General features: G+C 41.1%; 1 long non-coding RNA gene across 1 annotated transcript; it reads right to left on the bottom strand.

The window, feature by feature from the left end:
* Positions 1 to 9,929: 9,929 nt before the first annotated feature.
* On the bottom strand, positions 9,930 to 10,748 carry LOC105416764 (uncharacterized). The gene is made up of 3 exons (XR_964697.2): positions 10,398 to 10,748; positions 10,168 to 10,286; positions 9,930 to 10,087 (listed from the first exon to the last, which is right to left on the bottom strand). It is a non-coding gene; the product is annotated as an uncharacterized lncRNA (long non-coding RNA).
* Between the last annotated feature and the right edge of the window lie 10,640 nt (positions 10,749 to 21,388).

Here is a 21,388-nt window from a genome sequence, read left to right as displayed (position 1 = left end):
CAATGTTACACAGCTAAATTACAGCCAAAGTGTCACTACAAGAGCACAGCGAAACAAGAGGAAGTCGCTCCTTTGGTAACTGTGATGTAATTGTGTCTCACTGTATTTGGAAAGGAATATGGGGCAATTGTGCCAAGAAACCTCTGGGTGTCAGGTTGATTTTGTCCATTTAATTAATTACCATAAATCTTTCTTTTTCCTTAAGAAAGACAAAACATAGTGGCCAGTTGTAACATCAGAAAGTGCTGAATACCCAAACAGAAGCAACAGAATGAGCAGCTCAATAAATCCCCTCAATTTTCCATGGTAATATTCACCTTAAATTGTGCTTGCGAGTCAAGAAACAAGTGGGAATGGGAGGTGAGATATCATCTTTAAAGTTTTCAGCTATGCCACCTTTGCGTTCATTATTTCTTTTCAAAATACTTTCTTTTGACCTTCTTAAATAGAGCACAAGCTTTTAGTGGTTCTGGGAATTGAGAAAGTCCTTTCACCCTTAAGAATACTGACACACTGTCAATACATTCCTTATCATAAGATGTTGAATTCAGGATTTGACTTTGAAAGCAGAAGCTGCCGTCTTTATGCACCCACACGGCACTGACGATACCAGTCTGGCTGAGGAAAATGAATAACTCCTTTATTCGTGCAAGTGAGCGCCAGCGTGGTGGTTTCCTGTAAAATGACTGCATGTGTCCTTGTCGAGCAGGTTCTTTACGTGCATGTGCTAATATAAATCCCTTTTGTTCGGCTGCACGAGCGTGGGCTTGGAGCGCTGATCTGGGTACATTTGTACAAGTGTGCGTGTGTGAGATGTGCTTCCGACAGGTTCCTTCCTGCCTCCTTTGGGCGCCTGCATGCGTGGCAGTTATGGAGGAAACCTGACAGCCTAAATCATACTGAAAAGCCTGAAACAGCTGTTAATTAGCTGTAATTTTCCTTTTGTTAATTTCACTGCCAATGCCGTGCTGACTTCACACCTTTTTTATGCAGTGTTGTTTTGGCCTAATATGTCAGCAAAATTATTGTTATTTTTAATTTTGATATGAAGCAAAAAGAAAAACATGCATGCTAAAACATACAGTAAAAAATGACAACGGAAGTAAAACAGTGAGTTTCGACAAATTTATTGAACAAAATATTCATTCTTTCGCCACAAAACCATCAGAGTTTTCATCTTCTGTATCTGAATTAAACCGCTGCACTATTTCAATGTCCAACATCCCAAATTACTCTTCTTCATCATCTGAATCAGACTCACTGACCGGTTCTGGTTTAGCGTTGATTTTGTGAAAGCTCTGTCAATACATGAAGACGCCCATCATAGCCCATGTGTCTACAATCCACCTGCATATGGTGGCATAACTCGCCCGCCGCTGCCTCATAGTCTTTGTGAAGGAGTGTTCGCCTTCCGTCATCCAGCACTCTCACGCAGTGCACAACTTGACTTTAAAAGCCCGTTTCACACCAATGTTCAGCAGTTGGAGTTCCTTTGTAAGTCCTCCCAGGATGATGGCGAGCTCTGAATTCACCTGCTTACTGTGTACCACTGTCTGTGAGGTGAGCTCGCATGGAATCACATAGAAGCAGGGATGGTGAAGTGTGAAAAAAGCCACTTGGTCTCCTAACATACACTTCCCTCAGACGCTCTTTCATTTTTCTTCCTCCATCCAGCCCTTTTGATTTGCCTTGACCACAACTCCAGCTCTTTCTCTTGAAAATCACCATTGGTGGCAATTTCTGTCCGTTTCCGTGGCAGCCGAGAACCACTGTGAACAACAACTTCTCGTGCCCCGTTGTGTGTATTGCCCCCGTGCTGGTCCCTTTTTTCTCCACTGTGTGGGTCAAAGGGATGTCAAAAGTCAGAGGGATCTCATTCATGTTGGTGATGTGGCTGGGCGCGGAGATGGCCGCCCTCTCCGGGTAATCCGCGGGCAGCCGCTGCGCAACAGTTGTCCTTGCGCGTATGGAGAGATGCCGCCTCCTCATAAAGCTAAAACACCAAGACGTACCTCCTTGGAAGTGCTCAATGTCCATTTCTTCAGCAATCACTTTGGCCTTTTGTCGAATGGTGACAGTAGAGATGCCCCTCCCAGTTGTTTGCTGTTCCACAACCAACTGTTCCACTCGGTCTTCCAGCTCGGGCCACCTTGCTTTGTTCCCGCGGAAACTCAGCTTCGTCTTCCTCACTTTCGTTCACTTTCTTGTTTTCTCCAGTTTCTGTCCATGGACTCATTCACATTAAAATGTTTTGCAGCTGCTCGATTGCCATTTTCAGCCGCATATTCGATGGCCTGCAGTTTAAAGTAAGCCTCATACGCGTCTCGCTTGACCGGTGCCATTTTAGGGGATCCTTACGCGTAGGTGTGCCGCTAATCGATGGGCGGAACATTTACCGTAATGCACCCACCAAAGGCACACAGCAGATTTTGGAACTCAGTCCACACACAAGCGCACCATATTTTTGAGAAAATCTCAGTGTTTTAGGTGTGCCTTATAGTCGTGAAAATACGGTACTTAAACTGACTCTTTAAGCAATAGCAATAATTAACTCTTTGAAAGAAGAGTTCATATTTTTGGTTGGTAGGATTACTCAAAAAAGCTCTCCGCTGCAAGAAACCTGAAGTTACCAATTAAAAAGGCAGTAGGAACTTGGTTTCCTCTCATTTACTTATGTTAACATAACTACAAGAATTGGTTAGGTTATTAGCATATCCCTGTCTCTGACGAGGAGAGTTTGGATTATAATTGCATCTACTGAGGAGCTGGTAAAGGTCCAGAGTTTACAATTTGGCAGAGTATAGTGTTCAGAATGCAGATAGTAAGAACTGAATATGTGTACTTAATCTCTTCCTAGTTTGAGAGCCTCTGAAGATGTTTGATGGCTGCCAAGTAATAAAATTCCTTCCTTCCTTAATATGTAATTTTTATTACATATTAAGGAATTAGCTCTGAGATTTACATCTGAGTGTGTATTCATCTGTTTGCTCTGATTCTGATCACTCCAATCATTTTAGTTAGCAGACACTTATTCTGAACAAGGATCGGGAGGGGGCAATCTCAGTGGTCGCAGTAAGAGGTCTAAGAGGTCTGTTTTTAGTCCCTGGGAAGGAACCAGTGTATTTAGCATGAAATAAGTTTGCATGATAGGAACAAGGTCCATGTGAGTTATTCTGATGAAAGGTCAAGCAATGACCTCAGTTGAGCAACTGTTCTTGAATCTGTGATAAATATCTCATATTCTTCGAGTTCAATTTCCAAAAGCATCACTTTGAGACTGAAAAGTAGATTTAACACACACAAGAGAAGCTCTTTAACCCATTTCCACATGTTACATTTTACTTGATGACTTTGTATTTATATCTTTTGCCTGGGAGCATTGTAATTCCGTGCCACTTCATTGGATTTGATAAATATTTAAAGTTTTCTTTTATTCTTTTAACAGTAGAGCTACTCTCTGACACTTTTAAAATGGCAAAGGGGACACACTATTTCATACTTTGCAGAAGAGGAACGGAAACATGCACATATGAATGATAAATGTGACTTGATAAAGCTCAGTATCCATGAAAAACTACACATTAAAGTTTTGCATTTAGAAATCATATCCAGATCAATATCTGAAGATGACAACCTACAAGACGTGATAAACAAGAACCTGTGTGTACAGCGTTTTTTTTTTTGTTTTTTTTTTAACCAGACAAACTGCATCTGAGTCGATGAAAATTGGACATTAGAGTGATGTCTGGGGATACTGGGGGATAAGATACTGAAACTAATTTGTCGGAAGGTTGCTGCTGTGACATTGTTGCTAATTGAGTCTCAGATGACTATCAAATTTCAATCATTGTACCTTAGTAGATGGGAGATAATGAGCAGCGGTAACTAGATTAGTGCCGATACACTGATGTGAGAAATGGCACATGTGACAAGCCTGTAAATGTGTCCATACTGTTTATGAGAGTGGAATATGCAGCAACATGATCTATGGCATGCTTTATGTGACAGGTGGACAGCCTCACGTTGTTCCAAGGACAATTTTTATTGTTACTTTAACAGTCTTTTGTCACAATGTCAATAAATGCTTCCACATGAAATTTCTGGAACTAGGTAAGTATCAGCCGCCGATACATTTTGGCATCAGTGTGAAATTTACTTTTGAATTAAACATGATACAGAAGAGTCATGGTAGTCCTGTAGGAGATATTTCAATTTATTTATTGTTGTTTATCATGCTGGAAAGAGTTTTTTTTTTTACATTGCACTGGAACAGAAGTGTCAGCATTTCTTATAGGTTCTCAAGAAAATACATCTACTACGACTGAACTTTCCACTTGAAATAAAACAATATAAGGACATGATTCAGAAACATTTTGATTATGTGTAATGTAAGAAAAATATGTATATCCTTGTATCCTTACATAAACTACACAGTGTGCAGTTCAAGTCCAACACTAAACAATTAGCTCTGTTGGGGAACTAACGTCCAGGCCGCAGATTATTATCGAGGAGCTTCTCATTCTGCGCATAAAGACTTGATGCTGCATTTACAAGGACAACTGTTTTAGGGGAATAAACAAGGTGTTCGCCACCATTCCAACTAAGGTCTACTCTCAATGGCAGGGCAACAAGATGACAACAGACCCACCCAGGGACGAGACTGAGCAATACTGGAAGACTATCTGGGAGAAAGAGGCAATACACAACACTTATGCCCAATAGCTGCAAAGACCTGCAGACAGAGCACAGCCAACATCCGGAACAAGATCTAATAGTCATCACCTTAGCAGACATCCAAACAAGAGTGTCCAAAATGAAGAGCTGGACAGCACCAGGGCCCGATAAGATCCACGCCTACTGGCTTCAGAAGCTGACTGTACTCCATGAACGCCTGGCAGCACAGATGAACTAGCTGCTAACATCAGGGAACCACCCAGAGCGGCTAACCCAGGGCCGGACAGTCCTCATAATGAAGGGTCCCCAGAAGGGCACAATACCGTCCAACTACCGGCCCATAACTTGCCTAAGTACCACATGGAAGCTCCTATCAGGCATCATAGCGGCTAAGATCAGCAGGCACAAGGGTCAATACATGAGCAGAACACAGAAAGGCATAGGCCACAACACCAGAGGTGCCAAGCACCAGCTACTGGTCAACAGGGCACTTGCCCAGGACTGTAGGATGTGGCACACCAACCTGTGCACTGCCCGGATTGATTCCAAGAAAGCCTATGACTCAATGCCGCACACATGGATACTGGAGTGCCTAGAGCTGTATAATGTCAACAGGACACAAAGAGTTCATTCAGAACTCCATGAAGCTGTGGAACATGACTTTGGAGGCCAACTCAAAGCCAATTGCGCGGGTGAGCATCAGATGTGGCATATATCAAGGTCTCCCCTGCTGTTATGCATAGGGTTAAACCCCCTCAGTCAGATCATCACAAAGAGTGCTATGGCTACCAGTTCCTAAGTGGAACAACCATCAGCCACCTCTTCTACATGGATGAAATCAAGCTCTATGCCAAGAATGAGCATGACATTGACTCCCTGATTCACCTCAATAGGATCTACAGCAAAGACATCGGTATGTAATTCGGACTAGATACATGTGGGCGGATGTTATCTAGCAGAGGAAAGGTGATTGCAAATGATGGGTTGAACTAACTGAAGGGAACACCACAGATGTGCAGGACACCTACAAATACCTGGGGATACTGCAGGCAAATGGTAAGCATGAGGAGGCAGCTAGGAGGTCAGCCACAGCCAAATACCTGCAGGTCCTAAAAACTCAGCTAAATAGAAATAATAAGATCCAGGCCATAAACACCTATGCCCTGCCAGTAATCAGATAGCCTGCTGACATAATACCCTGGCCACTGGTAGAAATACAAGCCACTGACATCAAGACAAGGAAGCTCCTCACCATGCACGGAGGGTTTCACCCCCATTGACCGGCTGCTGAATGAATGCCTCAGGCAACAAAAGCCCAGCAAGGAGGAGGAGCCTGAGGGGCTATCATGGAAGGATAAGCCCCTGCATGGTAGGTACCACCGACAAATTGAGGAAGTGGCTGATATCGAGAAACCCTACCAGTGGCTGGAAAAGGCCAGACTGAAAGGCAGCACAGATGCACTACTCAGGACTGCACAAGAGCATGCCCTGAACACCAGAGCAATAGAGGCCAGGGTCTACCAAACCAGACAAGACCCCAGGTGTACGCTGTTTGGAGATGCCCCTGAGACAGTCCAGTATATTACAGCACGGTGCAAGATGTTGGCAAATATGTATTTGCCACCCCCCAGGACTAATTACAAGAAAAGCAGCCACTGAGTCCCATAATTTAACCAAGTTCTGGGAAAGCCTCTTCTATGGATTCACATCTAACTACAGAATTAGTGACAATAAGCTCTTTCAAAGAGGAAGGTTTTAAGTATAATCTTAAAAGTAGAGATGTAGTCAGCCTCCCGTACCTGGACAGGGAGCTGGTTCCACAGAAGGACCCTATAGGTCAGAAGAAGATTCTTCTAGATTCTTCTAAAACACTGTGAATCTTGGTTAATTTGGCCACAGTGCTGAAAAGAAATATGGGGTTAATCTGATTTTCTTCAATTAAAGAAGAAAAAACAGCTGTTCTAGCCTTGAGGAGGGCCTTTATGTAAAATGCCAGACAGTCTTTCCAGGCTAAATGGTAGGTATCTTCTTTACAAGAATACCACTACCTTTCTAGTCTTCACACTTTCTGCTTGAGGGTCCTAATGTGCGACTTACATCAGGGGGCACACCTCGTCTGATTTACTATTTTCTGCACTGAGTATGGACTGGAACTCCCAGGGTCCTGGTGGTAGGCAACCCCAAAAATGCTGGAGAACAAGCAGGACAAGGTCCTGTGGGACTTCCAGATCTAGACCAACAAGAAGGTGGTGGCCAATCAGCCTGATATTGTGGTGGTAGTTAAACACCAAAAGACAGTGGTGGTGGTGATGTAGCAACCCCAAGTGATAGCAACATCAAGGGGAAAGAACATGAGAAGCTAGAGAAATACCAAGGGCTGAAAGAGGAGATAGCACCTTGAGACAATTGTGTTTGTAACAGACACTATATAAACAAAGATGCATTGATAATGCCAATATGAGTTTTAATGCCCCCCTGCTGGTGTGCCATTTATACTTCCTTGAGAAATTATTTCTTCATGCACTGGACCCGAATAATAGATGCGCAATGAGGGAACATGGCTGGCAAATGAGGCCATATTTGATATTTAATAATAAAATTGGATGCTTATTAAGTCAGCTGAGAGAAGAAAAGCCTAACCTGAACAGTCCACCTCATCTGATTATATTGTATTCTCTTTCAGAAATCCTAGCAGATATGTGCCTGAATATTTGATTGAAATGGTATGCAAATGATTCCCCTCATTTGCATTCTTCTTGTCTCACAGTGACGTGTCAGTTATAACTGGGAGCTGACGTATAAGAGCTTTAAAAAGCAGGCAGAGGTGTTAGCCAAGTGCGATCTGTGCACTGACCAATGAATCGAAATCTTCAGTTTACTTGTTTTCTTTTGTGTTGCTGGTTTCGGATTTCCAAAAGTAAGAAGCTACTCAGAGTAAGAAGCGAGAGCACAGGTTTAAGGATGAATGTTTGATAATGATGGAGGATGTTGTTGTATGGTGGGGAGCAAATGACTGCTGATCTTGGACTGATACTCCCACTCCCAATATGATTTGCAATTCTGCTGCCCACCTCTTAAAATATAGCGTGCAATCCTCAATGGATGACACTTGTTAAGCGTATTTAAAGGCTTGCATGCTCACATCAATACTCGTCAACAGTTGAACAATTGAATACACTCATCAGTTGAGCAGAATATTTTTTATTAAGATTCAAGATTCAAGAGTACTTTATTGATCCCTTTAGGGGGTGTCCATCAGGGAAATTAGCAGAGCGCGAGGAGTGGCTGCCGTCTGCTACAGCGCCAGTTGTAAAAGTTTAAAAATTACTGCTACTTTTAATTATATTCATGTAATAATGAAATTAAGAGGCATATATTTAGGGATAGTGGTTTTCATGTCCCAGTTTGTTTGACCTTTAATTATCTTTTGGGAGAAATGAAACATTTATTTTCTTTTTATCGTGTGCAATAAATTAAGCATGGTCATCCATTTGCTGCTGGCCATTTCACGGGATGCTAATCCTGGTTTGTTGCTCACACTTTTTTTTTTTTTTACTTTGGGTTTATGGCATGTGAATGGCTGTGTGATGTACTTCTCAGAATCAAAAATAAAATATCAGTCAGAAAAGAATCAGTGGAAAAAAGGAATCTTGTCAACCTCCTCATTTTTGCCAGAGGATAGCAGCTCCAATGTATAGCTGAAGAGTTGGAATGTGTACAAACTGAAGAGTTGGCATGTGTACAAAGGGTGACTGGAAACAAAGTCCTAAAAGTGTCTCTGCTGTACTTAAAATTTCAACATTGAAAATAGCCAATTTTGAATGTCAGTATTTCATGAGGAAGGTGCAAAGAAAAATAAATAGGAACTAGAATAATGCTGAATTAACTATCTGCATGGTTTCCTGTGAGTCCCCCTGGGCAGGCAGGTAATTTGAATCCATTGTGGTAATAACGAACTCAGCCTTGCACACAAACGGAATGCAAATGCTTTCAATGGCCACCACACTGGGAATACGGGCACCACATTAACAAAATCAACAGTCTTTTTATTATGTGATTACTTTTCTGTGATAACTTTAAATGCAACTTTTGAGTGAACCCATTCCCCAGCATGACTGCACACATGAGGTCTTCCAGAAACTCTGACATTGTGGCGGACACATAGGGGTGTATCTCACACCCAGGTGATGCATGGGGTGATAAGCGTGGTTAGCCCTTGATTTGATGCACTGTTCGACGCGCCATTTAGTATTGTCTGTGGATGCGGAATAAAGACGGCCAAACCATCTGCTCTGTCTGAGTCATTCCTCGTCCTGCCACAAAATAACTGTTTATTAAAATGATAATATTTCACAAGGGGAAGGGCAATCAAGTAAATTTACAATTCTGTTTCTTGCTAACCTCCAGTGTTGTTGCATTAAATTGTAGTTTAAACACGGGGTGCAGACCCTCTCATGCAAATGTTGTCATACTTGCACTGCTCAGGCCACGCCCACGCTGACTCAACCCACTCACATTCTACCTTTGCTCAATCACTCCTGTAGCAACACCCCCTCATCTTTACACCTGCTTCCACCTTTTCTCTCAAGCCAGTCTTCATGCAGCTTCACACCACTCACTCACTTTGCTTGATGGGCTCAGCTTTCATACCGACTCCAGCATTTGTTTCTGTACTGCTTCCCTGGTATTGTCCCGACTTGCCTCCAACATTCACCTCATCTCCTCCCTGGTAAAATCACCAGTCTTTTGTTCCCAACTATGAAAAGTGCTTGCCATTTCCTGATTCTTGTTTGCCTGTGGCTTGGTGGTATTCCGCCTGATAGTTTCTGATAAAAGTTGACTCCTTCTCAAGGTGTGGATTCTCTCCCAGCTCACGCCCGAATAACTGTTCAGCCAGTATGACACCAGCAGTCAGTTCAATCTGTTTCATTTGTACCTTACTTGTTGAGCTAGTTTTAAAAAAATTGTACCATTTTGGACCTATTCGACACCTCCATTATCTATCAAACCCACCTGATTCCAGTTCTATGCTACATCATCTTTACTGTTTGCCCATTAAGCCTGCCTAGTAAAGACTGTGGTCGATTTTACTACGACCAGTCGTTACTACTTTGCATGCTTGTGGTAAAATTATGCATCCTTGGATTGCATGTGTACGCAGGTGATCCAAGAAATTGCTTCATCGACAGGTTCAAAGAGCAGTATTTAAATTAGGAGTTTCCAAAAGCAGGCTAGACACAGTAGGGATTGAGTCCGGGAACACATTCTTTATTAAACAACCAGAGGGACATCCTCTTGGACCGCAGGGAAAACACTCGTCAAGTCCTCCAGGGTGCACCGGGGGCTCCATCGCTGAGCCAATGCGGGAGACAGGTCCAACAAATGCCTTGCGTCCGCGGGTCAGCATGGAGACCTCAAACGAGCGAGAAGCAGTGCTATGAGCAGTTTAACTAATTATAAGGTAACAAGAGTCAGGTTTACCGGTACACGTACAAAACTCTAACACTGGCAGACAGAGGCTCCGTCCTTAAATGGGAGGCTGATGGGGATTTCCGGCACGTGCGTCCGCCTGCAGCACCAGCTATAGACAATTATTGGTTCCTCCACACCCCCTGCAGGAACAACCAGGCAATGGATTACCCGGAACCCTGGACCCCAACACAAGGTGCTTAATGGGCAGCCTGTCTTTTGCTCACTTCAAAGAAGCAATTGTCGCTGCATACCATGAGTAGAACAAGTAGAGTAGGGTCAAGCTCTCACATGTTTTAGTACACTCAGACCTTTCAATGATGTTGGGTGTGTTGGGGTCCAGGGTTCTGGGTCGTGTGTTGTTGTGGTCCTGCTTGTTTCTTCCTGCAGAGGGTATGGAAGAGTTGATAATTTGCTACAGCTGGCGCTGCGGGCAGGCACACCTGTCGGCAATCTACATCAGGCCACCTATTTAAGGATGGAGCGCCTGACTACCAGCGTCAGAGAGATATGGTGTTTTCCATGGTAAAGCTGTCTCCCGTTTTCTCATTATTGGCTGTTTGCAATTCATTGATTTGCTTCTCCCGGCTTGTTCGAGGTCTCCACGCCGCCCTGCTGAAGTGGAGAACGCACAGGACCTGCCTCCCGTGGTGGCTCCACACTGGAGCTCTCTGTGCGGCCCGGAGGACTGGATGAGTGCTTCTTTGGAGTCCAGGAGGATGCCAAATTGATCTTTTGATAAAGACTTGCTTTTGGACTTTTTTCCCATTGCATTTTTTCCTGCTTTTGGATCCTGGAAAAACTGAATCCTAACTGGGTGTCCTCAGCAATTTGCACCCTCCTATAAAAGGATGCATGGGATTCTGGAAAGTGCCTTGAAACAATTTTGATTGTATATGATGCTATATAAATAAAGATTTATTTGAATTTGATTTGATAATGTGCCAATCTAAGCTGATCAAGGGAATGCATATTGGAAGAAACTACAGGTGAAGCCATCTTGATTTCCTCTGGGTTTAAAAAAAAAACCAAGAATGAGATGGAAAAGAGGGAGGAGGGGTTGTAGACCAAATTAAATTATGCCTAAGTAGCAGAGAAATCGATTTCAAACTGTGTTGACACCCATCCTTCATGCCTTAACCCAATATCAGATGACACGTAGGTTTTGTAACTTGAGCAGATATGTAAAGTTGATATGGACTGTTTGATGGTAAGAGTTACAGGAACAAGTCCTGTAACCAATTCGTCAAGGAGGTTTTACCTTGGATGATTTCCCACAATCTTTAGTTGTGGTGATAACAGGGGAGGGATAAGAGATCTTGTCAGGGGGACCGAGACCTTGTTGAATCTGCCACAGGGCCAAAGTACATCAGTACAAGAGAACATATGTCAACCAAGCTCACACTTCTAATAGACAAAATAAAAGAAGCAGCATCACCCCTCACAACCCCCCCCCCCCCCCCCCCCAAAAAAAAAAAAAATCATCATTGCAATATTGTGCTTTTGTAGTGTTCTCATTTTATCCTTTAATTGAAAACTAGGAGATTTTTGTATCATATGGAAATATCTGATTCCAGATCCTATGTATTTATTGTGATTTTAATCTGGACACTGACAATGAGCAGGAGGTGCATTTGGCTTTATGACCGTGATTGTGTGGTTTCGCCCATCTCTCCTCCAGAGTTACTGTGCCCTTTTTTACCCCACCTTCATTTGCTCACCAAAATTGGATGGCACAGGAATTAAAGGAGAAAGAGAGATATGTCTATCAGCCAGTTGGTCACAGGCAGTAAGAGATGAAGCTGTACTCGATGCAGGTGCTTGGGATAAATAATAGCTTGTGATTTTATGCTAGTTAAAGGTAATATCATGGCACATCATACATTCACTTGTGTGGAATTTATAAAGGGTTATACATATGACATCAAACTGTTGCTATGCGCCTGGATAATAGCTGGCTTTCTTATGAAGTATTGTTTATTAAATTATATTTTTTCTATTCACTTGGGACTAATATTACACTTTGCATCACTGAATGATGTTTCATGTTGCCATAAATGGACAGATTCAATGCAATATTTAATCATTTTTTATCACTACCTGGGAGAAAGCAATCTATCACTATTATAACTTGTATTACTAATTTCAGTTCTCTAATCACTTTATCAATCTAAAATATCTCCTGGATGGACTGATGGTGGGAAAATCCCAAGAAGTTTTACACTCTAAAGAATTGAAGTCAATTCTTGCAAATGGGTTCCACAATCAAACCACTGGAGAAAATGAGGGATTGCTACTACTGATTATAAATTAGTTACAACTGTGAAGTAAGGAAGATTTATGGCATACCAGCAAGTTGTCTGGATATGAATTTTTAAAATATTGATTAATTGTGCCAGATTTATCAAATAATTCCTTCCATTCTGGACATCAAGTGATTGTTATATAGTAGTTTGCTTTTTCTTCAACAAAAGGTTTGCGCCAACATTTTTTTTTCTTCTTGGCTGCCTACCAGCTGGCCACTGACCCGGAAACAAACCCGAGCAATTAGTTTGTTCATCGACTATTCTACATCACGGAGACTGTCTGAAACTTTCAACCTTCAGCCATAGACCTGAGAGCTCAATTTATATCCGCGTAGCCTGCACTCTAATATTTCTGAAGGTGGATTATATTGCCAGCCCAGGTGAACCTGACCAAACTGAACACAAAATCAAATGTAACCCTAGGGGGAGAAGTCCAGCTCTGTGACATTGTTTACTTTGGCAAAATGTACAGAATTTAGGACATGCCAGGCTGAGAGGGGTATGAAAAAAAAGACACATCATGGATAGTGTATTCAGGACATGTTGTAGGAATGCAGAGTTTGACATTGAGAGGCCGCTGGCTCTATTCCACTTAGGAAGTATGTCGGAGCTCTACAGCCAATAATAGAGGAGTGTGGTAATGCACCGCGGCAGCACAGTCACTCCCAGGTGTAAATTTGTGTTTGAATGTCTGAGTCAAGTTATGGCATATTCACTCTTTTCTGCTTGTTTGGTGCTGCACGTTGGCCTGATGCCCCGGAGCCAAATCAAAATGCTGCCGTTAGAAGTTGCAGTGGCTGAGAAAGTAGTTTGCTCAGGCGGCTCTCATCACCATATCTTTCACCTGTCTGCAAAAGAGGTATAAGCACTATAGCTGTGTAGCCAAATTGGCTCTGCATCTTAGGCAATGGCCTACTCTACTTTAGTTGGACAGTTGAATGCATGATGGGAACCTGATTACACACATATAGAGACAAGAACACACATGCACACACAGAAACCTACTGAGTAGCCAAGAGGCTGTTGGTGTACTCACCATGTCCCAGGTGTCAAACTGTGGATATATCCACCACTCTCCTCCTTGCTGTGAACAAACATGTTTTTTGGCTTGTTTCTGTTTTAATTATAGTTTTACTGCTTGTGGCCCATCTGGATTTTCAACAAAAGGTATATAAATTAGCAAAATAAATAGAACATCAGAAATTAAACCAGAATGTAACACTTGGGTAAAAATAGAATATTTAGTGATCTGGATTGGACTAACTACCACCACCAAGGGGACTGCATTGCTTCTGTGATATCCATTTTGAGAAGGAGGAACTGCATTCCTTCATCTGTAACTACACTTCACACCAAAGGTATATATAAGAAATCAATCAAAACAAATCAGCAGCAGAAGAAGGCTGTGTTCCTCAATGCTTTGTCTTTGCAATACAAGCTTTTCCTTTTGGGGTTTTCACTGCAATTGCATTCATTTTAATGATTGTTTATAGAGATTATTCATCTTCCTAAATTGAAAATTTTGGATTCTGCACAGCTTGTCCAGAAGGGTAGAGCACATATCAACCACTTGTATTTGTAATCATTACTAGGATCATTACTAGGATGATGACAATTGGAGGATATATACACACATATATATAGATACACACACACACACACACACACATATATATATATATATATATGTATGTGTGTGTGTGTGTGTGCATGTGTGTATGTATGTTATAAACATCCCCCACCGCTCCTTATTTTTTCCTCAATGTCATTAAAAAGACTAAGTGGCAGCAGAAGTAGCCCAGAATACCCCAGATTATTCACAATGGCAACAGACTGGGGTCTTCAGGTTTACAAATCTGAAAACACGCCGCAGAATGGAGTGATAAAAAAGGAGTTTTACCCACTTTGAACCAATAATTGAATCAGAAGGGGAGCTGTGGTTTATTTGTGTGCCTCAGGGTGACTCGTGAATACATTTTTTCACTTTAAGGAAACATACTGTACAACATTTCTATACAGATGGTATGCCATGATTCTATTGTGCTTTTACATCATCGAATAAAACAAATGTGTGAAATCTTGATGCTGTCTGGTACAGGATATGGAAGCTGATGAATTGAAATCTTCTGACAACATTGTTCCATCAGTACTGAGGTCTTGCATTTGTAAAACCAGAATAGTTGCAGCTTCTGAATCTGGCCTTATTCCCAACCTCTCGGTAATAGGATACAAAATAACGAGGCACTTTAAGGTAACATGCGGAAAGTTTTTTGTCGTTGCCCTTGGTCGAGTCAGCCTTTGTAATGAATCATGCATTGGATCAAACTAAGTACCTTGACCTTGTTTGAGCACACACAGGATGCTGCCATCATAACAGCACCTGCCACAGGTTGGTTCCTCTCAGAGGACACTACTGTTCGTCCACTAAACCAAACTCTGAAGTGGGTTTTATTTAGTGCTCTCCTACAATACGACAAACCTCTTCTCACTCAGTGAATTCGCAGATGGTACTTCTTGGCACCCATCTGTTTGGGGCATTGTTTGTGGTAGATGATCCAGAACGTATTACCATTCCACCTTACTTGATAAAGTGTTGTTCTTTCTGACAAAATGTAGGCTGTGATGCTTTATGTCTCAAAGTTTGTTTCTGTTTTGGATATGAGCTAAAAACTATTTAGGGAAGGACATTTTTTTTATCCAGATGCTGAGTGCTGTCAAGACTGCTCGATCGCTCCATGTGCCAATCAAATTGTGATTTTGGGAAATGCCACTAAGCTTTTAGAGAGTCAGGGCTCGGGCATTTTGGTAATGTCATTCAATGATCTGTGGGAATGATTCTCTGTGGACAAATGGTACCTTCTTAGCAAAATGATGGAACATGAGAACTTGTCTAGACTGTCATTCTTTGACAGAAAATAATTGTAAAAATTTGTCAAACTTTGAGTCATGGGTCCTCCTAACACCAGATGTGCACAAACACAAATAAAATAATATGGCTGCAGCCATCAGATATTTTTGAAATGGGATATTTTGTTAAATTCCTTGGATTACTCAGTCAGAAAATATTTGAGTTTGTGAAAAAGAGAAGTCTTTTGCAATGGAGTGAGAGGAGGGGAGTACAGGGTGGTCAAGACTAACAAATTTGATGAATTTGTGAGAGGCTCTAGTAAAATAAAATCCTTGACAAATTTGAAATTGCACCTGGACACATTTTTAGGTCTCAAAATTGCACTGTGCCTCATTAAAAAAGTCTGCAAAACAATGTTCTTTGAGCTTTACATTTAAAAAGAAAAAAAATACAGATAATGATCCTCGATTATTTTTTTTGTAATTGAGGTGTTCAAATTATTCACCCCTAAAAAATAACCATAATTGTTTCAGAAGGATCTTATTTCAATTCTTACATTCGTAGTTTTAATGATGTTTAATTGTGTTGCTTAATGCTTCGAGGAGAAGAGCACTAGATTGACAGCTGGGAACATGCATGTAATTAAGCAGATGAATTTATGGGCAGGAACTCAATTCATTTCCTGACATCAATACTACTGTTTGATCTCAATGTCATTCACAATAAACAGGGTACAGTTTTAAAATCAGGTTTTGTTTGTACCGTACTCAAATTGGGTGAAGATTCGATGTCAAATATGTGTATCTGTTGACAGAATGGTTTTATTGCAGGTCCCATGTTCATCTGAGATTATGCATAACAACAGTGCCTTAAGTAGATAAAAATAAAACACTAACTGAATTAGCTATCTCTACCTCAGCAGAATGTCACTGGATCCAGACATCAACAGATCCTTACACTTCCTGTTGTGAGCTGTGGGCTTGCCAGTGGAGAAATTGGGGATCTTTACTGTTATTTGCCTTTGATTTCACCTAGTGCCAATGTGTTTTAAGTGGACCAACCAGATTCATGACAACTAGGCTTAAAGCTTAATTAAAGGTCACAGGTGTGTGAATGAAGCAGTGAATCTTGACCTTCAAATCATGGGGCAGTCGATCTGTAGGGGACTGGGCTGAGAAGCAGAGGGTTCTCGGTTCAACACAAAACCCGGTGAGATCAAAAACTTGGAAGGTGTTCTGGTAGCAGGAGAAGGTACCACAAAACCTATAAGAGCACTACAGAGAAAGGTGCCAAACACATAAATGCTCACATAGGACCCTACGAAGAGCTTGTGACTACTCTGGGGTGTATCCTGCCTTTCCCCATATGCAGTTGGAATAGGCTTCAGCACCGTCTTTGTGACGAAGGAAGGGATTATAGCTGGGAATAAAAATAGAAATCATCATACTGGAAATAGGTATTACAAATTTTTCACGTGATGATATAAGACATATGTTAGGTTACGCAGTGCAAGTAGAGTTGATTTGTTTGAACAAATGTTCAGAGGTTTTGTTTAAATGAATATAACAAACTACATTCATTTTGAATCAGGGAAGACAGCGAACGGCACTCAAACAGCCTCATATTCTGATGAGAGCTGACGACAACAATCATCACCTTTGCATCTTAATAGTCACCCTACACTACATCGATTAGCTTTGCTGCTGCTTTTGATGTGTGATAATGGTGAAAGTATTATATGGCCATCCCTTTTAAAAAAAAAGAAAACAAAAAATAATATTCTCTCCTTTAGCAAACACTTTCTTTTGTTCACTCTACCTCCCAAATAAATTTTACCACCTTAATAGAAAGCTACCAATTACTAGCCCATCAGACTCTGTCCCGGGTGTGTGCAGACTGTTACAACTGCTCAACAAAGCGACGTTGGAACTAATTGTCTCCATAAATACCCGGCTTATATCTTACCAGGTAATATTTAAAATTCTGAACCACTGAGTCACCCTGGGCCTTGATAGATGTGTCTGCCTCCTAAGGCCATGAATAATGCAAATGAAACTAATTCTTCCATTCCGGGTGCCAAGCTGGCTGCACATTTGTATGCTTTACTGGTGAAATATGTGATATTAAGGGAAGGGAACAGTATATATTTTAACAATATGCCTTTGACTTGAGCATTACCTTCTTTGAATATGGATGTACATCATGAAACAGCTGTAAGCTTTCATTTAAACAACTGTTTTTAACAAAGGGTAAGAACTAATAGAGTGATGACCTTTTGTAAATTTGCTTGATTATAGTACCGACACTCGCTTTGCAACAAGGTCATTTTCAGCACATAGAAAACAGATCTTTTAAATGTTTTATTTTTATTTTATTGTTATTATTATTATTGATTAAAGCAGAAAGCCAAGAGAATGTAGATATAAATTAAGTTGTTGATGATTCCATTTTACTGAAATTACACAATTTGTCAAAATAATGATTTGGCTGACATTTCAGACCAGTTTCACCTTTCTTACTCAAAACATTGGCACTCCAAGATGGCTTTGTTCAAGAGAATCTGTGTTGTGCTCAATGAAAAATGTCCACAGATTTTTTAACTCCACTTAGATCTTTATGTTGGAAGTTGTGTTAACTTTAGTCACATAATAGCTGCGTTATCTTCAGAATTGGGGATTTTAATTTGCCAGTAGTGCTCAAAGGCCTGGCGAGTTGCCTTAACACTTACATTTTATGTTTTCTGGTGAATTCTAATCAGGGAAGAAAACCTATTGGATATCCTCTGATTATTTCTTAAGAGTTTAATTTCAGCTATTTACACTAAAGGTGTTGTGAGTGTTTATTTAGTTTTGCTGACTTTTCAACTGAAATCAATCAAGAAATAATTACAGCAGTTAAGTGCAACTCAAAACAGCAGTTAGTTACAAATTCAAGCATCAACTGTTTATTTGTAGCTGTACAAAGTACTTATTTAGTATAGCTAAGCAGGTTCAAGCCTCCGGCAGAAGAATTTACAGTGATGCCTTGGAATTTTTTCCATGCCATTATTGTGACCGGGACAACTTAGATAAGACCCAAGATGGATATATACCAGTATCCCAAAAATGCATCCATCCTATTGTTCAAGAATCTGTAGCAATTACTGACATTTCTTGAGAAAGAAAAAAAGTAGAACACCAGTCTTAAGTGGGGGAAAACCAATGAAGAGAAAGGATACAATTATGTGTGAAGTTGTAAGAATATAGAAGTTGCAAGGTCAGTCCACTAAAAGCCACAGAACATGGCAAGAGTACTGGACTGTCTGCAGTGAAGTTGTGTCAATGTACTGTACTTTTACACCAACTTCTTTTATTTATCTGGGTTTATTTTTTAATGACTGTTTTTTCCATGTTACACTGTGCTTCTGCCTGTGTTTTCATCCAGTGAGAGCGACTCCTATATGTATATACAGTAAGTCACTACAAGTCTCCAGGCGATTTTTCTCTCATATTTTTCAGTGTTGTTCAGCACCTTAAGTGGGCCCCACAATTTGTGTGCCAGCTCAACTCAGAGTCCTGTGTTGTAGCACTGCATGTAACAAGCATTAATAATCATACATAGATCTGCTTGAATCATTTTCAATGTGCTCATTGATGAAATGTTAATTTAGACTTGCCCGTTCTGGCATTGTAGGAAAACAACCAAAAAAACCCTCTCCTTTAATAGGATTCTGCCAAATATTTAAGTCGAATACTGTTAAAGCAGAATACATAGTGGCTCTTCCCCTTTTCCTGTTAATTTAACCACAGTAGCTTTGGCTGTGGGTGCAGCACCATAATACAGATAACTCTGCCTCTTTAACTGCATTTGATCCAAGAGTGGATCCTGTGGGGCATACTACTTTTGCTGAATATTCATAGTTAACGATTTACATCACTTGTAATTCTTTAATATGCTGGCCTATTGTGAGAATCCTTTCAATCACACATACAATCTTGTGGAGCTACACAGGAAAGTTTTAAGTCATTACACCATCAAACATTCAAGAATTAAACCTTGGCTTGGACCCCTCTGTCTGACACCTTGCATCTAATTAGAATACATTAAAACTGAATTCTGATAGATGAAGGAAAAAAGCAAATTTGATATACTGGATATCAATCATTTCACTCAGAACACTTGTGAACATCTTATACATTATAATAATGTATTTTCTTCATTAGCAATGCAGAGTGTATTATCCTCAATCCTTCAAGGCCGCTCTTTAACCTTTCAGTCAATTTACCAAATCCCCACAATGGCTAGGAACGTCAAAGGTGGTGACTAACATTGCTTTCTCTCAACAGCGGCTGCTCAGATGCCTTTGAGCAAAAAGCTCTCAGTCCTCAGTTACTCAACTGGAGGTGTTCAGTGGCCAGCACCACTGAATAGCAGTACTACACAGTGTCAGACTATCTGCAAGAGGGTCCTGCTAAAGTGACAATGAACACGATGAACTTATTTTCTATCTACATATAAAAAAATAAATTAATAGGAAAAAGATTTCAAGCACAAATGCTGCTAGTTGTTTTAGCACTTTGAAATCCACTTTCTGAAAGGGGTGTCTAAAGCAACACTGTCACAGTTTGGTTAAGTGCTGATTTCTACTCCAAAATCAGATGGGTCTGGCACTGCGATAAAGCTCAGGCTACGCCAAACAGCCCCCAAGTAATTTTGAATCTGCAATTTTGAAGTGCATTTTGTGGCTGAGTTTAAAGTTGATAAAAATGTTCCAAAAAGTTCAAAGAAAATGTCTCCTCTGAACTTGCTGCCGTAAGGTTTTGTGACAGCTGTGTCCATTTAAGTAACAAGGCAAAACTTTAATGTGATATTGTGACTCAAGTTTGTTTGATGCAAAAGCAAAGAAAAGCATTTAAGAAAGCATTTGCTTTCAGGTTCTAACCAAAGACTTGTCCACAGTTGAAGTGTTTAAGATCATAGCACCTGGCAAAATAAATAAGAAAATGTTTGCCCTATTTCTGATTGCAAACAGAGACCAAACATGAACAACCAACACCCCAAACCCCCCCCCAACAATTCAATTCTGTCTGTTCTGTTGAGGAGCTTTTCATGAAAAGAAAACAAACTATATACACAGACAAATATGCATGAATTTGAATGGAGACATTAATATGGACATATCCTGACTCTGCATATCTCCAATGCTGATGGTATGGATGAACACAAATGGGCGTAATAATATTAATTTGTCCATGAACCTGGAAATCTTGCTGGGAATATCACTTACCATATTTTCACGACCATAAGGCACACTGTATTAAAAGGCGCAGTCTCAGTTATGGGTGCTATTTCTGTATTTAAAACATACATAAGGCGCACCGTATTATTAGGCGCATGCTGACACATACAGTAAAAATGACAACGGAAGTAAAACAGTGAGTTTCGACACATTTATTGAAAAAAATATTCATTTTTCTGCCACAAAACCATCAAAAGTTTCATCTTCTGTAGCTGAATTAAACAGCTGCACTATGTCCAACATCCCGAATTCCTCTTCTTAATCATCTGAATCGGACTCACCGACCGGTTCCGCTTCAGCGTCGATTTTGTGAAAGCTCTTCCAATACATGAAGACGGTATCATGGCCCATGCGTTTACAATCCACCCGCATATGGTAGCATAACTTGCCCGCCGCTGCCTCATAGTCTTTGTGAAGGAGTGTTCGCCTTTCGTCATCCAGCGCTCTGTCCGTTTCCGTGGCAGCCGAGAACCACGGTGAACAACGACTTATCGTGCCCTGTTGTGCGTATCGCCACCGTGCTGGTCCCCTTTTCTCCACTTTGTGGGTCAAAGGGATGTTAAAAGTCAGAGGGATCTCATCCATGTTGGTGATGTGGCTGGGCGCGGTTATCTTGTCGCGGCAGTAGGTGCGGAAGATGGCCACCCTCTCCTGGTTAGGGTTAGGGAAGATGGCCGCCCTCTCCTGGTTAGGGTTAGGGAAGATGGCCGCCCTCTCCTGGTTAGGGTTAGGGTTAGGGAAGATGGCCGCCCTCTCCTGCTAATCCGCGGGCAGCCGCTGCGCAACAGTTGTCCTTGCGCGTATGGAGAGATG

Source organism: Takifugu rubripes, chromosome 8, assembly GCF_901000725.2.
Source record: "Takifugu rubripes chromosome 8, fTakRub1.2, whole genome shotgun sequence".
NCBI lineage: Eukaryota > Metazoa > Chordata > Actinopteri > Tetraodontiformes > Tetraodontidae > Takifugu > Takifugu rubripes.
This window is presented reverse-complemented; position numbering and strand designations above follow the sequence as displayed.